Below are 17,939 nucleotides of genomic sequence, written 5' to 3'. Positions count from 1 at the left end.
GTGTCACATAGCCCTAGAGGACGGTATTCACTACATTGTCTGTCTAGATAGTGCTCTTTCCCCAGGATTGCATAGTGTACATAAACTGCAGAACCCTTCAGAACAGACAGCCTCTCTTCAGGAAAGTACAAGATAATAAACAAACAAGAAAAACAAAACGGCCTCAATTTACCAACCAAGTGTGAGGGACAGATGCATAGGCAAAGGATGACTGGGTAGTTGTAAGTGCTATGCATGGATTACAATAAAACCACTGCTCAGTTTACCAAGCATGCTCACGTTTGTGTATGTCTTTGGTTGCTTGGGTTGAGTAAGGTCACTATCCCCATTTTCATTGGCTGGGTTGAGTGAGGCCACTATCCCTGTTTTCCAAAGGGGGAGACAGAGGCTTAGAGAAAGGACTTGGCTTTTCTAAATCTCCTGCTCTTTTACATAGAAGCCAATGCCCAAGTTCCTCACTTCCACCTCAGAGCTCAGCCCCTGCCACTGACTGCCACGCTGGAAATGCTGTAGAAGAGGCCTTCGTGCGGAGCTTCCAAGTGCCAGATATGAGAGGGAGCAGTGGAAAGCCACAGTCAGGGAGAAGGAAAAGAAACCTGAGGAATGTGAGCGCTGTAGAGATGATGAGGAGACTGGAAGAGTCATGCACACAACTTTGTTGAAAGTCAAACTAAGTTATTCCTTCTCCAGGACACAGCATTCCAAATGCTAAAGGTCTATGGCTTTAATACAAATTTTATTTAATTTAATTAGCCTGGGACTCTTTCTAAAAGCGTTATGCATTTGTCTATCTTCTAAAACAAAGCATAAAGAAGACAATTTAGCCTTTTGGTGGGAGAACTGGAGGCTGTCACTTTCTTCACTGAATTCTACTATATGATGCCATTCTAGAGGACTCTAAATTTAAAGAACCAGTTGACTCCACACTCAACTCAGATTGCTGTGATTTTTTTATTTGGGGGTGTGTGTGGGTAGAGTTTTGTTTTCTTTTCTACCTCCTCTCTTCTTACCAAGACACCAATCTGTTCTTTTTTCCATTTTCAGTAAGCCTGCCTATAGTAGCCCCTTTTCCCACTCTTAAAATGCTATTGTGGGTCTCATATTCACCAATAGGGAGCCTCTTTTATTGGCAGTTTGTGTAAACTAAAATTAATCAAGCTGAGTATAGGGCCACAGTCCATTGGCAAGTGATGTAAACTTTGGTGTGTGAAGCTGGAGCCCTTCTTATATCCTTGGCTCATTCGCTAGGTTGACTTGGGCTTTTTTTGGTGGGTGACCTTTAAGATCTAACTCAAATAAAACCTCTCTGGAGAAGCACCTATGAACTCCCAGCAGACATTGGGGGCAGAGAGGGAACTGTCTTCCTTGGGTTTATTGCAATGAAACTTTAAATATAAATCATTTGTCTTGCTATCTGTTCCCCAACCAGGACTTTGTCAATAATATCCATATAAATGTTATCCTCAAATGAAATTCACCCTAAGAGAAGGAGCAAATGGGAGAAAGAGAAAGGAGAGAAAGTTGGTGGGAAATAAAGTTAGATAAGAAGGTGGGGAAAGGGGAGAAGAAGAAAGAAGACACATTGTCCCTTAGCTTTGTCCATTTTCCCAAAGTAGCAGCAGCACAAAGTCAAAGTCCATTTCTGGGAATTCCTGAGCCTTTTGCTAGATTCTGTCCAGAATCTAACTACTGTAACAGCTGCCATCAGAACTAGGACAGGGGGAACCAGACCAGGTGAGGGGGACCAGACCGAACAGGGCACATGGGTGAGTTGCCTTCCCCGACCCCGCACCATGACCACCAGAAAAGACACCAAGAGGCAAGAGGTCACTGCCTGGAGGCTGCAGGGAGGAGGGAGCAGCCCAGCTGGCAGGAGACAATGCTCTCCTGTGGTTGCGGGCTCTGCCCTTTCCTGCTCCAGGCAGCTCGGCTCCATGGCGCTGAACTTGTCCTGGGGTGAACCCTTCCAAGGCCCTCCCGCTTTTAGACAGGTATTCAAATGAATGAATGTTTTATTTTAAAAGACTTTGTTTAAAAATATGGTCTCAGAACATTCTCTGTTTCTCTCCCTCTCACTCACCAATGCCAGTATGAGAAGACTGTAGGCCAGTGCGAAACCAACACCATCAAAGCAATTAAATGTTGGTTGGACTCCCAACATATGCCCCATGAATATCCCTGTTTTGGAACTTTCCACAATTTGTCTTCTTTTAAACTTGTTGTTGAGTACCTCGAAATGTTCCGCAGGACACGGATTGTGATACATCAGAGCATCATGTCAATGTGTGCAGGGTGGCACTGGCACATGGAGTGTCTGCCCCATTAAGCTCTTAAGGTTTCAATTGATAAGGCTGCCAAGGTGGGTGCTGTAGTTTTGGCCTTTCCAGGACCTATTTTCTCATATTCAGGCAACAACATGTCACTTTTTCCTTTAGGGAACTGCCTGCCCTTTCTCAATCCATACCACTTATGAAGAACTGCCCTGGCTCTTCTAAGCATCAGCAGTGCAGTTACCCAGGCTGGGCCTGTGGCCATAAATAGTCACAGTTGCCACCATGATTGAGTAATAGACAGGCACATGCCTATTTAAGTCCAGAGTCAATCCTGAGGTTTTTGCCAAAATTACTTGGAGGCACAAAACAAAACTTTGGATGAAATTTACTGAACTGATAGGATAAACCTGAAGCTGCTGAGAGGCAACAATGAAAAGAAATGCCTAATAAAGAAATCAATATGGGAGAAATCATAGCTGATAGAAGAGAAGTATTGTTCTGATTTTTTTTACTTGATACCTGTTGCACTTGTTCAATCATGTGCCTTAAATGTGTTGTGGTTTTTTGTTTGTTTGTTTGTTTGTTTTGTTTTGTTTTGTTTTTTACCTATTTGAGTTGGATTTCTCAGAATTGCAACCCAGAGTCCCAAGTAATACAGATACAGAAAAAAATGCAATTTTAAATTCCTGCTTTTTATAATGTTTTATAGGTTGCTAACACTATCATATGCATCATCTCTTTTAAACATCAAAAAGTGGCCATTATCATGCATGCTCTCTTTTTACTATATGAGACAGTGGAGGTAAACTAATTTACCCAAGCTCTGGTAGTGAGTAGGTCCCTGAGACAGAAGTTAAATCCTGCAATCCTGCTCTCAATTCATTATCATTCATCCTTATTTCAGGGATTTTACAATCAAATACAGGAGACAAGCTGAGTCCAAGTATAAGTTAAACAATACAAAACCAGGCAGTTCGTACGATGGTGAGATATACCTAATGAGGCAGCATTAGTTTGCCAGTGAAATTGATGGCCCTTTAGAGTAAATGATTTGTGCATTCAGAGGGAAAAGCATGCTGAGGCTTGGCCAGCATTAGGAAAGCATGTGTTGTTCAGTTTCCTAGAGGATTTTAAGGCATCTTGGCATGTTAGAGCTGGAAAGTCTTTTAAAATTTTTCTAGTCCAATCCCATCTTTTTGTAAGGAAAGGAAACAAGACTTTAAGAGAAAGGGGCTTGTTATAATTATTGACCACTCATTGGTTATCTATTAAGTGCCAGGCTCTGTTTATGTACAACCAACATTGCCAATGCTCACGGCCACATTGCAAGATTTGGAAAATAAAACTCAAAGTTTCTTCCCTTGGTTCCTTTGTATAAGCCAGGCTCTTGTTTCAATTGTCCTTTCTTTACTTATACAAATGAGGAGCACCTACTCATCCATAAAACAACCCTGATTACCTCTTTCATAGACTTGTTTGCCCTTTACCCTTCTCTCTCTCTCTCTCTCTCTCTCTCTCTCTCTCTCTCTCTCTCTCTCTCTCCACTCAAGTCCAGCTACCCCTATCGAAACACAGAAGTCCAAGTCCTTATTTCCACATCCTTCCCCCCCCCCTCAGACTATGGGTTCCTGGAGGTTAGATACTGTGTTTTATTTGCCTTTGTGTACCCAGTGCCTAAGAAAAAAAAATGACACCAAAGAAGATGAGAGGAGAGAGAGAAAGGCAAGAAAATATGGAGAACCACAGACTTAGACTTAGGGAAATATCCAAAGTTATAAGGCAGAGAAAGAATAGGCTGTGAAAGAACAGAAGGCCAGGCTGGAAGTGTAGGAGAATGAGAGCAATCTTGAGTCAGAAGAAAGATAGGCAATGCTGCAGAGGGGTGCAAGAGAATGGCACTGGAGAAAAGTTTGGGTAATGGATAAACATACTGGTTTCGCAATCTGCTGGAAATTCTCAGAGGATTCAGAATTATTGAGAGAAATGCTTTTCTCTGCAATCAATCTGGAGGCTCTATGAAGTTGAGCAATGGTACAATTATACTTCTGTATCTAGTTTGCCTAAATGATCTAGGTTGAAAGACCCTCATAGCTTCTAGTTTCCATCTTCAGAGCACGAACTGGTTTTCGCAATTTAGCTGTCATCGGGGGAAAAACCAGCACAGTGATGATGAAGCACATTTTATATATCAAGGACATTAGGATCCAAAATCAAAGCACAGACTGAATGGATAAAGAAGGTTCACAAGCACTTAAACTCACAGATAAGAGCTTCTTAATGGAATACTTTAAAACATCTAATTAATTAGGAACTATACCCCTAATTTTGGTTCTTGCAGTCCGGGAGTCAAACCAAGCCATTTTGTAGAATGCCTCCTAATGTCACTATCAGAGACCCAGACCTGGGTATATTGGCCTGGGTTCTGTCCCCAGAAAGAGGGAGGAGCATCTATAAGAAGACCAAAGTTCTCACTTCAGCACCTCTGTTTACCAGATGTGTGTTGGTTGGACAAGATATTTTCCCCTCTGGGAGATTCATTTTCCTTATCTGCGAAGTGGGCAGTATAATAATACTTTCCCCACAAGTTGGTGTGGGGAATTTAATAAGCTATTGGCTTGAAAATTTCTTTGTAAACTCTAAAGTGCTATGCCAACACTGCACATTATTTGTGCAACAGACATCCTCTTGTTACCAGTAAAGACAAATCATCAACATAGTTCCCACGTTTGCAACCCCAGCCCATATATCCAATTCTTCTTTACTTTTTTTCTGAGTCTTAGGACTCACGATCTCAGTATAAGTATCTCCCAATATAGGGACTTTATTTTGTATTCTTTCGTTACCTATTTATTGAAGAACTATGATATATTAAATGCTATTCAAGGTACTAGAGATATAAAGGGAACAACAACAGCAGCAATAATAATAACAATGACCTTACATTCCTATGTCCTATGTTTGACATGAACTAACTCATTTAATCTTTTTTAAAAGTTTTATTTGCTCATTTACTCTTTTTAACATCACAATGAGACATGTTACCTCATGTCACAGATGAGAACACTAGGACTTTAAAAGTTTTGAAAACTTGCCCAAAAATCACACAACAGCTTAGTAGTAAAAGCAGAGACTAGGACTGGCCATATTGCCTGTCCCTAAATCCTGCACATGTTACCACTCTGCTCTCCTGCCACAACAGGCATGGTCATTGCTCTAGCAGAGTTTATAGACTAACCAAGGATGCAGGCAGAGCAACATACCACCAGAATAACCACTGTCATGGGAAGGCCCTGGAAATAGCAACTCCTCCAGAGAACAGAAACTTGGAAACACATAGACCCTCACCTTGGAGCCAGGAACTGGTGCATAAAACAATCTGTACTTCCAACCATATGCCTTAAATACTTAAATATTTACCTCTGAAATATTTACAGTTGTTCAGATCTAATCATAATACTACTCCCTCACATTTATATAAGACTTGATAACCTGTTTGCAAGATATTTAATATCCATGGTCTCATTTGATCCTCCCAGCAGTGATCTGAGATGGGTGGGTCTGAAACATTCCCATTTTACACAGGAGGAAACTGAGGCCCTGACAGAGAGGGCTACTGGCCCTGATGAACCCACTTGGTGGATGGCAGATCAGACTAGTGCCCAAGCTTTGCTAATGTCTAAGTTCAAAACATGTCATCTAGCTTCTTTGTCAAAAGCTCTGAGAAATTGAATTACTTCTCTGGTCAAACCTACAGATGTTTTACAAAACACCTCAAAGTAGGGTTTGATGTTCTGATTTCAACAAATGTATACTTTTTTTTTTCTTTCAAATACAAGAACTTTGCATATATAGTCGTGGCTTTTGTGATTTCTATCCAAGCACTTTCAGGTTCAGAGTTTTGAGAATTTTCTACTCTCAGGATTTCTTAGCCATTGACTTTGATCGCCCCTGACCTTGTCTAATGTGATCATCTAATGTGATCATTTTGGTCCTTTTAAACATTTCTGGTCACAGTTCATATCACTTCTGGAGGCCTGGCGCAGGCAATGCCCTTCAGTATCAGAAGCATACCATATTTATTTCCCAGGGCAAAGAGAGCCCTCCAAGCAGATTCTTCCATGGGTCCAAGCTTAAGACTAGCATTAGGATATGAAATTGATTTTCAAGCATCTTGAAAAAAGAGTCCTCAGAGACTTTGAACACATTTTACTTGCAGACTGTAACCAATATGGTTTTAAATATTAGAAAGTGTTTTAACTTCTACCTTCTCTCTTTCTTTCCCTTCTTCACCAGAAGGCACCCAGCCATCTACCCAGGGGAAACTCTAGGCAAGCAGTGACTTTTATGGTAATTGGCACTTGAGAAGGGACAAAAATTATAACAGACATGTGTTTGTCTCAGTGGTCATGAGTGATAAGAAGGTGAGGAATGACTGGATTTTATACAAAGGCTCAGGAACTCACACAACTATTAATTTATGACCCATTCCTTCTAACTGTTATCAAGGGTTGTTCATACAACCAAACATCTTCAAGTTTGATTTCAGTCACTCCTACGTATACTGGAGGATTTCTAGAAATACCTAAACTGAACTATATATACCTCTTCTTGAAATGCATTGTGATCTATTTTATCAACCTCCACATTTGACTATGTGATCTGACAAGTGTGAGTATCTTTTCAGTAGCAGCAGATCAGAAATCCAGTTCAACCTATGAAGCCCAGGGCATGTGATGATCACTAGGAGTAGGGCAGGTTGAACCAGGACCACAGTGAGAATACAGATCTTGAGAACTCAAGGGTATCAGGCAAGTCACTGGACATCCTTACTGTGCAAGCCACTAAATCCCTCCACCATCCTCCAGGTTATCCTTTCAAAAATACAGCTCTGATCATGACACTCCACAGCATGAAATTCACCTTCCTACCTTACTCCCTCATAGTCCACGTTCTTCCCTGTCTCCAGGCTATTGTCCATGCTAGGCCGTCTACCTGAAATGCTCCTCTCTGGTTTCTTTTCCCTGGTGAACTCCTACCTCCTATTCTCTGACAAGTACAAATATTACCTCCTCTGAGAGATCTTCCCTGACTGCAGGTTTGGTTCATTGTTCCTTTCTGTGTTCCCTTAGCAATTTGTACAAACCTCTAGGGTAGCATTAAGTATGCTGCATTACAATGTTTTTCCAGGTCTGTCTCTGCTATAGTTCAGATCTGGAATTTCTCCCAAAGGCCTGTGTATTAAAGGCTTGGTTCTCAGCCTGACACTGCTGCAAAGCACTGGAACCATTAAGAGTGGGGTGAAGTCTGGTGGGAGGTCTCAGGTCACTCTGGGAGTGTCCTTGAATGAGACTGTGGGAAGCCAGTCTTCCTCTCTTTCTGTCTCTGCTTCCCAGCCACCAAGAGGTGAGCCGCTTTATTGTCATGTGCTCTCACTATGACACAATGCCTTGCCATAGGCCTAAAAGTTACAACCCAACTGACCGTGGACTGAAACCTTGAGTCAATAAATCTTTCCTTTTTCAAGTTGATTTATCTCAGGTATTTGTTACTGTAACAGAGAGCTGATTAATAGCTTCTCTTTCACTAATTAGACTGGAATCATGCTGATACAGCCTCAAAGTCTGACACAATGACTGGCAGAGAGCAGGCAGTTAAACATTTGACTGAACAAAAAAAAAAAGAGAGAAAAAAGGGAAAGAAAGGAGGAAAAGAAGGGAGAGATAAAAAGAAGATGGGAGGGAGAGAGGGAGAAAAGGAAGGAAGGAAAGAAGGAACTGATTAAGAAGGTAATGGAAGAAAGGGAAGGAGATTTTTCCAAATGACCACCCCATATGAAACAGGAATAATCTCTCCTCCCCCTCCACATGTATGGAGAATCCATATTTATTTCACAGTCTCTCAATTAAGTTACTTATTTGGATCTAATAAGACATTTATTGACTCTTGGTTTTCTATTGATTCTGAAGAGGCCCCTAGGAAGATTTAATAAGTGTAGAAAAGATAAATAAGTGTACAGGTAATAAACTCTAGATTACATAAGCAAACATTACTTAATTACATTCCTATTAATATACTGACTCTGTAATGAATTTTTGAGGCATTTAATTATCAGTTTGACAAGATAATCTAGGAGTAGTTAATGATTATACCAGTAAATTGTTTTAAAAAATCACTGACAATTATTAAGTCTCATAACAGACATCAAATTAACTTGCTAGAGCTGTCTGGTTAAATAGACAGCAGTTAATTATGAGGTACTTACACATGCCTCAAATTTTAGTATGCAAGTCTTTTTAATAGTGAAGCATCAAAGGTGTTGTGTAAGGGAACAGTTTACCCATGGAGAATACTCAGGCTCCATACGGTGTGACCACTAGACAAGCAGGAGCATGATCCTAGCCTAGTTTGTCCCACTTTTCATGGTGAAACAGGAAGATGGAGCTCCAATAACAAGACAAGTGATTCAGGATTGTGGACTATTTGACTTATCTTTTTCAGAGGGAACCATGAGACATGGCCAGACCATATAAGCTTAGGATAATATTCACTATCTCATGTGCACTGATTACAAGCCAGACACTGTGCAAGGTGCATTGTATAGCTTATCTCTTCAAATCGTCGAAAGATAAATAATCTCACACCTATATGCAGGTTCTCCTTGGAATGCTTACTTAAAGAGACAGAACAAGAAATCTCACATACCAGGCCACTGAGGTACTTCATCAGAGCTTAGAATGGTAGCTGACAGCTGCTGGCCACACTGGCTATAGCAAGACAGAGAGAAGCCATCTCTGCTTTCTAGGGGTCCAGTGTACCTGTGTTTCAGCTCTTCACCCACCAGACTATGTGGGTCTACGGGATTCCCTACCTGTCTTCTGGGATGGGCCAGTTTTCATCCAGTAAACAGTAGAAAGGAGAAACAGTTCTAGATTTGACACTTTTTCCGGAGACCGCCTTATCCACTCCACACATTCTATCATCATTTTTATATGACTTACTCTTCTTCAACAAAATCCAGGTTTCTTAGGTCCCGTTCCTCTCTGCTGGTTCTCACAGTGCTGAGTACCACAGCTGCTGGCACAAAATAAACATTTTAAAACTTATTTCTTCAGCCAAACTGAATTAAGTTGAATTGGAGTGGATTAAGTCCTACTGGACTGAATTGGACAGAACCAGGTTGAACTGGACTTTATAAGGAGGAAGAAAACATATTAGAACTTATATTTCTTTGCTTTTAGGCCAACGTATTTTCAATGATAGCGAAGCAGTTCACTGTTCATGGATCCTGTATCCAGACTGCCCAGCTTCAAACCTCTGCTTTACCACCTCCAGCTCTGTGATTCGGGTACGCTGCTCGAGATTCCTGTGCCTCCCTGAGTAAAGCAAGGAGAATGCTGCACCCACCGTGTAGGATTGCTCGGAAGAGTACTTTCAGTGAATTCACTTTGTACAGCCCGTTGAAATAGTGCCTGGCACAAAGAACATACTGCATAAGTGTTTTTAAAATAATATTTGAGGATTAAAGTGATCCCTTTGTATCGTTTGCTCTTTATATGTGACAACTCAGATCACATCTGCCCAAGGACTGGACCCATTTATTCAATAAGAAAACAGGATCATAAAAACAAATGAAGAACAAGAATCAAGCCTATGTGGACATACGTGGTTGTAAGACTTGGGCTGAGTTTTGTCTTTTCAAACCATGTTTCAGCTCAGGATGCCTTTTCCTTATGATATCACTGGAGGTGATATATGGTCTGGAGACACTGTATGCTGTTGGCTGTTGTGCAGCAGGAGTTAAGTGAAGTCGGAGTGTACTTGGTATTATTGGAATAACTTGTTCTTACCCATAACTCACTAAAGAAAAGGACTCTAGCCTGGATTAAGTTGGAAGATCTGTGAGGTGTTACGATTCACCTGAGTAGGGAAGGTACAAAGCCTGAATTCTGGCCCTGGCTCACATTCTAACATTTATGGTAGTAGCAATGAATATTTAAGTATGACTTTAATTCCAGCAACTCAAGAGGTCAAGGCAACTTAATGAAACCCTCAGCAACTTAGAAAGACCCTGTGTCAAAATAAAAAGAACTGGAATGTATATCAGTGGTAAAATACCCCTGGGTTCAATTCCCTGTACCAAAACAACAGTAGATTGTAAGTAAATTTTATTGAGAGCTTACTCTGTGTCGTATGTTGTATTTGTATCATTTCAACCTCAAAACAAACCTTAGGCATAAATTCTTTATTATCATATTTTTCAGGAAACTGAGGCATGGTGTGAGTAAGTGGCTTATTCAGGGTCAGACTGCTGGCAGGTCTTGTAATACATCCTACTGACTTCAAAGACACTATCTAACTTCATACATCTAGAGTCCAAAGAGCTCTTTCCAAATCCTCACTACTCTGAATGGTGATTCTGCAGTTCCAGGCAACACTAAGTCAAACCCCAGCCATTTCACGGTCTCCTAGAACACCAGAGTTGAAAACCTCCTAAATTGTTGCACAGTGTGGGGCTTATAATCATTAAAAGAATGAAACAAATGAAAAGTTGGCAAAAGATAAAACACCAAATCCTCCCAGTTCATCAATTTTTTGTATTCATTTGCTATGTTTATAATTAAGAGGCTCATTCCATTTTGTATTTTTTTCTTCTTCACTTAATATACTATCATGAACATTATTCCTTATTGCTATCATTCATAATTATCATCCTTCTTGACTGTATAAACAATCAGTAATAACTAACAAATGATATTGGGCCAAAACATCACAATAAAATGAGTACCTGGTTGCTAAGTAATTAAGGAGTTCTTAGTTGTTTTCTACTATATTCAATGCTGCAATGAACATCTCTGTTATGAGACATGGCCAGACCATATAAGCTGAGGATAATATCCAGTATCTCATGTGCACTAATTACATGCCAGACACTGTGCAAGGTGCATTGTATAGCTTATCTCTTCATATGGTCAAAAGATAAATAATCCCACACCTATATGTAGGTTCTCCTTGGAATGCTTACTTAAAGAGAGATACTTCCACTGTGTGCCTTCTGCAGGAGACAAGGCCAAGTCAAAGGATATCTCTATGCTTGTGGCTCTTGCACTTTGTAAAGAGTATACACTGTTAAAATCTCAGGATATTGAATACAGAGTTGGGTTCTAGATTTTGAGTGGATATGTCTGGTTTGCCAAGGTGAATAAACATTAATTTCAAGAGGGCTTGGAAACTGAATTGTGGGTGCCTAGCTCTTAGGCAAAGGTTATCTACTGGCAAGGGGTCTGTGAGAAATGCCTGCGAAACAGACTACAGGAATAAGGAAAGACCATACAAGAATATTAAAAAGACTAAACCCTCAGATTAGAACTCAGGAGTTATTATCAGGAGATATTAATATTAATCTCCTGATATTAATATCAGGAGATATTAAAAAAAAACAGTTCTCTTGGATCTCTCTTTGATATCTTAATCTAATTACACTTCAATGTCAGCTAATCAGAAAATTTGATAAAAGCTGAGAATCATATAAACACATATATTTTAACTTAAGACATTCATTACCGCAGCAAAAGGTCCTGAGTTTTACTCCATCAGTAGGGCCAACACCTTTCTTTAAGTATGGATTTTCTCTTTCCAGAATTTCATCTAATTTTTCTTGAATAAAATACCCCATAGTGCATCTTCTATTATTTATACTTTCAGGTGGTTGGGTTTTTTGTTTGCTTGCATGCTTGCTTGCTTGCTTTCCTTGTGTTTGTATTAGGGAAGAAATTTTTTTAAACTTGCAGAATTTGTCTAGAGTTCAATCTTTGTATTACTCTTTTGCAGTTGTCTAATCCACAAACTAATTTTAGAGCATCCTTTCATCAACTCATCCCCCATTGAGCCTTTCTGAAGAAATGGACTGAGTTTTATGGAAATGGCACTTTTTATTTTCACATTATTATTTCAAATGCTCACAGTATTTAAATATATAATTACATTAACTAATATAAGTGGCATGAATAGGTTTCGGGGGAACTCAACTTGTCCTCCTTCTCAGGAACACAATTCAACACATGGGAGAAACAAGCAGCAGAACACAGCCTGCCACCCATGAGAACTCATTACCGATGGGCATCAATAGAACGTTTTACAAAGAGAAGGAAGGACTTCAGTTGGTTAAGTGAAGTTAAATCTACTGAACAGATTGGGCACTCTTCAAAATGGAAAAGGAGAAACTGAGAGCTAAATACTTGTACTCTGAAATTCACCCAGTATTTATCTGTTGTCTCTACATCAATAAGGGGTTCATTCCAGGTGAAATATGCTGGAAGATTCAAGAGGATCTTGAACTGAGAGCACCAGCAAAAGGTCCTGAGTTTTACTCCAAGCTTTACTTCAAACTCACTGATATTAGGGAAACACTTCTATTCACTTGGCTTAGGTTCCTTGTTTGTAAAATGAGACAATTTGACCAGGAAATGTCTAAGGTTTGTTTACAGTTTCAAAAACAGAGTCTGTTGTCCTCATTTTCTTGGCCTTTTCCCCTTCCGTCCACCACAGGGGTTGACCACTAGGGGTCAGGCTTTTTACATTACTCCTTTAGGAACTCAAGTCTTGGAATTTTTTTTAACTGGGAGGAAACAGGCGAGGTCTTCCAGCCAGGCAAGTAGTGCCACATCTAAACTCTTTCAACGTGTGAGATTCTGTTATATTCTTAAAGATTTCTAAGAAGCAGAGGTTTCATAACCCTCTTTTCCAGGAGGTTCCTAACCTAGATTCCTCCAAAGTAATTTCAATCTGTCTCTTACCGCAGTGTCTCTGCAGAAGCTGTTAATCACTATTATCCTCTGGTAAGATATGCATTCTTCTGAGCAAGAATCAGCTAATGTCTTAGTTTCTTTCTTTCTTTTTTTTTTTTTAAATGTAGTGCTAGGGGTTGAACCCAGGGCCTCATGCATGCTTAACCACAGAACATTCTCCCCAGCCCCTGACGTCTAGTGTCTATATCTGTTAACTAGGGTTCCAGGAACAAGTGAGGATAATAAGTCTCCAACTTAAGTAACTAACTGAAAATCACATAACCAGTGAAAGGCTAGGCCAGGATCAAAACTAGATCTTACATAAAATCCCAAAGCCATGCACTCACCACAAAGGTACACTGTCTCTAGAGTGGTGCCCCTCCCAGTGTCTGCCCAAGAAGGAGAATCAGTCAAGGAATGGGAGCTGGAGAGGAGGACTGTAGGGCTGCTCAGACGCAATGGATCGATAGCTGCCTTGGTCACCCGGACCACTGTTGGTAATGGGTTCAAGTCACCTCAAGAAGCCCTTGGCATCTCTCAGTGCAGGCTTCAATATGAAGTGGCAAAAGTTGAGGCTTTGTAGAGGAAGCAGGAGGCAGTGAACTCCAAAGTAGCAAGTCACACATGTTGTGCCGTATTGGATCAGAACTTGGGAACCTCATGAGCTCCACCCTAACCCGATAACAGCTGCAAATGTTTATTTTATTTCTCTAACATCTGGCCAGTCCCTGTGTAAACAGAATGAAGGCTCAGCATGGGGAAAAGGCTCCGAATGGCCCACTTCTCAGTCTCTTAAGGATACAGTGAACTGCGACAGAGTCTGGGTTAGGAGATTCTTTTTTAATTTAATGGAGATTTAGGCAGCAGTTTCCAATGTCGGTCTGTTTTCTGTTGCTTTAACTGAATGTTACAGGATGGTTAATTTATAAAGAAAAGAAACTTATTTCTTACAAAGTCCAAGGTCAAGGGTCCACAGGTGGTGAGAGCCCTTTTGCTGGTGAGGACACTGCAGAGTTCCAAAGTGGCACAGGCCATCACATAATGAGACAAATCAGGCTGCTAGTTTGGGTCTCTCTTCCTCTTCTTATGAATCCACAAGTGCAATCATGTGGGTCTCATCCTCACAACTTCATCTACCCTAATTATCTCCCAAGTGCCCCACCTCCAAATGCCATTAACACATGACTTTAGGGATTATTTCAATATGGATTTTAGAGGCAGCAAATGTCTAGACCTATGAGCATTTACCTATGAGTCTCCATGCCATTGTACATAAGGCAGTGAACCAAACGTAAGTTTAGGTCATAATAAGACTTCTGGATTGAGGATTGAATGAGTCAGTTGCCAATCAGGGCTCTATCAATAACTGATCAGGAAACTTTGGGAAAACTATTCTTTCTAGGTCTTATTTCATCTTTTGGGTTGTAAGATGGCTGATTCTTCTCTAAGGTTTTATCAATCTTAACTCTTCAGTTTTGGGGCATAATTCTAATACTTACCACATTACTATGTTTATTCAACAATAATATTGATATTGATATGATATTCCTAGCCACTGCCTCTTCCTTTGTTTACCTGATACTTCAAAGATTTCAGTCCCTCCAAATATTTTATGTCAAATAAATTTCACATTTGTCTCCCTCCTAAGGAACATGTTAGGACTAACATTGTTGTTAAAGACAGAATTCAATCTATCCACTATTGCTTCTGTTCAAATAGCTAATTAATGAAGCAAAGTCTTCTCCTTACTCAAAGTTATACAGAAATCTAGGTGTTTGATGAGCCAGATTTTTAATGTGAAGCATTTGACTTTGATATGCAAATATACTTTAATTTTTTTAATTTACTTTCATTTCCAAAAAAAAAAAAAGTGGTTCCAGCGTAAATACAGGTCTTGTTTGAAATAAATATACTATTATCCTTGATAAGTAAAATGCAAACAAAATAATGTATCATGAATTTACAAATATACCTTAAATAATAAAGAATGTTGACTCAGTTTGGTAGGCAATGAATGACATTAGAAGTTGAGTTAGTTCAAGAAGTTACTCTTTGTAAATCATTAAGTAGGCCTCAAGAATAAGGTAAGATTATTAACTTTATGTCTGTTCCCTGGGCTGCATTTCTCCTCTTTAACTCCTGTTTCTTTACTATAGGATGTTTTAGGTTGAAGTTATGAAATAAATTAATATAAGGGGAATGAGAAATGTACAGGCAAGAAGACCTCATGGTCTGAATTCACCTTATTTGGGGATGCTATTTAGAAAGAATTTCCCAGAGTGAGGACATTTCTTTCAAGAAAACCCCACTCTTCTTTCTCTGGGAGTTCCAGTTGGCCCCTTTTCCAAGATGGCTGAGGATGTTGGGTCCTGCTCCAATCCAGCAGAGGGCGCTCTTGGAGCAGATTTGGTGATGACTGTGGTTAAACTCTGGGAGGACAACCTCTGCCTCCTTCACCAGAGGACTGCCTGAATGTTATCTGAATCCTAGGCTGACCTAAAAGACAGCTAGTTGGTCCTTCTTGCATCATCTTCCAAAATCTTGCTAATGGTTTGGTTAAACTCTGATGCAAACCCTGTTTTTCAGTTCTACCTTCTGTGTCTCCTATTGAGGAAGAAAAGGACTAACTGATCCTCAAAAAATATAAATGAAATAAGATATGTGATATCCAGGCAATTGCAAGTAAAGCTAATGAAGACTAAGAAATCAGGAAAAGGTTAGCCAAAGTAGTGTGCCAGAGTGAGCCAAATCTGCTTAAGCAAGGTCACTCTCAACCTCTCCTTACCTTCTCATCCACAAGAGAATTCATAATTTTCTTTTTTTTTTTTTTTTTAATGTGGTGGCCGATATTATGGACACAGCCCAGATACAGACACAAAATGGACATTGTGCTAGGAATGGGTAGCGCAAATCCACAAAAGTCTGAGCCCAAGAATGATGTAATCAAAGCTTAGCAACTGGGTTGCCTAGCAAGATTTATCCATTGCAACTCAGGGACCAAGCTCTGACTTGTAGGAAAATAAAAGAAAGAAAATTTTTAAATGAGCACCAAAGAGCAGTGGAGATCTGAGCTCCAACCCTGACTCCAAGACTTCTTGCACTGTCTTTGGTCAGTCCTTTAGTTGAGTCTCTTTTAGCCTCAGTTTCTGTATCTATTGGGTGACAGAGCTGAACTATAGGATCTGTCAGATTCATTTCATATTTTATATACAGAGTTATGAGTTTCTGGCATTGTAGAATTATAAATTAATGTTTCCTTAGGGGATCCATGTAAGGCAGATGGAGGATAGCTGATCCTTTAGTCACTATTCAGTGAATAGATGTGAACTTCAGAGGGGAGAAGAGCATGCTTAAGAGACTTCTAGCCACATCCTCTTCCAATCTCTATATGCCATTCAGCCATCAGCAGCATGCAGGGACAGTGTCCATTTTTCAGCTGGTTTATGCTTCCAAGATGGAATGATGGAGCTTAATCAGCCAATCAATGTAGACTTTGCCTTTTCTGCAAATAGAAGAAAAGCACTAAGGATAAACTTCAAAACTCAACTACTCTCCCCTATTATTTAGTAAATGCTGAGACACAGATCTCAAGACCACATAGTAATTGGTAGAATAAACTTGGATTCTGGTGTCTTTATAGGCTAAATGTAACTCTTACCCAATAACCTCCTTATTCACTAATCCCCATAACCTTAACAGGAGTATTTAAATTTTCTTCTCCCAATTATCTTTGGGTCCTTATGCTGTTTAGAGATAATCACAATCCCTTCAAACCCGTTCACGCAAAACTGTACCTCAAATATAGGAGCATTAAGTCAGTAGTTTCAAAGGAAGCTACTTTCACCTGTGGTGCCCTGAAACCCGGATCTTTTGTTTCTGCTGAGGTTTTGGGAGGGCTTCTGTCAGTTTGTTCACTATTCATAAGTAGATTCATTGCTACACTTCCTGCTCTGATTTAGGTCCAGCTGATTCTTTGTTTACTCATTTACTTATATATGTAAACCTACTTTACCAATATTTGAAGTTTATAACAAAAATCACACATAAAAAAATCACTCATTGGGTTTTTAAACCCAACTATAAAACAGGAGCATAGATACAAATATTCTCAAACTTCAAGAAATCAGTACAAACCAGAAGGTAACCAAATTTTTAAAAAATCTTGATTTTTTTTTTTTTTTTTTTTTTAAAGAGAGAGTGAAGAGAGAGAGAGAGAGAGAGAGAGAGAGAGAGAGAATTTTAATATTTATTTTTTAGTTATCGGCGGATACAACATGTTTATTTTGTATGTGGTGCTGAGGATCGAACCCGGGCCGCACGCATGCCAGGCGAGCGCGCTACCACTTGAGCCACATCCCCAGCCCGATATTTTCTTTTTTACTATGTGAATTCACTGAGAAATTATCTATGGCTCCTATGTGAGTTTTTACTTAAAGGCCATTAAGTAACTTAGTAGATGCCATCCTGACAACACTATTATGTCAAAGAAACTTCTCCATGACAATCTTACAGCAACTTTACTACATACTAAAACTGTACTTCCCAGTTGTACTTAAGGCATAATTCTGAGGCATCCAAGCCACTAGCCTGGTTGGTATAAGGCCTCCTGGAGATCCAATGTAAGATGGGGGGTGGGATCTGAAAATCTGAGGAACCATGGATAAGCGTGAACCTCCAACAGTCTTTTCAAATACAAGCTGTCTCAGTTGGACTGGGAAGTGAAGAGCAGACAAGTCTAGACAGAGGTTGCTGGCCAGGCCCTGAGATGCAGATGTGCTGTGCTGTGGCCTAAATAAAAATCTTTGCGCTCTGAATACCCAAGGAGTCCTTCAGACCTGCCTGAGATCTTGAGATAGGTCAGGCTTCTTCCCTGAAGATCAAG

Source organism: Marmota marmota, unplaced genomic scaffold (genome assembly GCF_001458135.2).
Source record: "Marmota marmota marmota unplaced genomic scaffold, marMar, whole genome shotgun sequence".
Taxonomy (NCBI): Eukaryota; Metazoa; Chordata; class Mammalia; order Rodentia; family Sciuridae; genus Marmota; species Marmota marmota.
The sequence above is the reverse complement of the archived record's forward strand: the minus strand, read 5'-3'. Positions refer to the sequence as shown.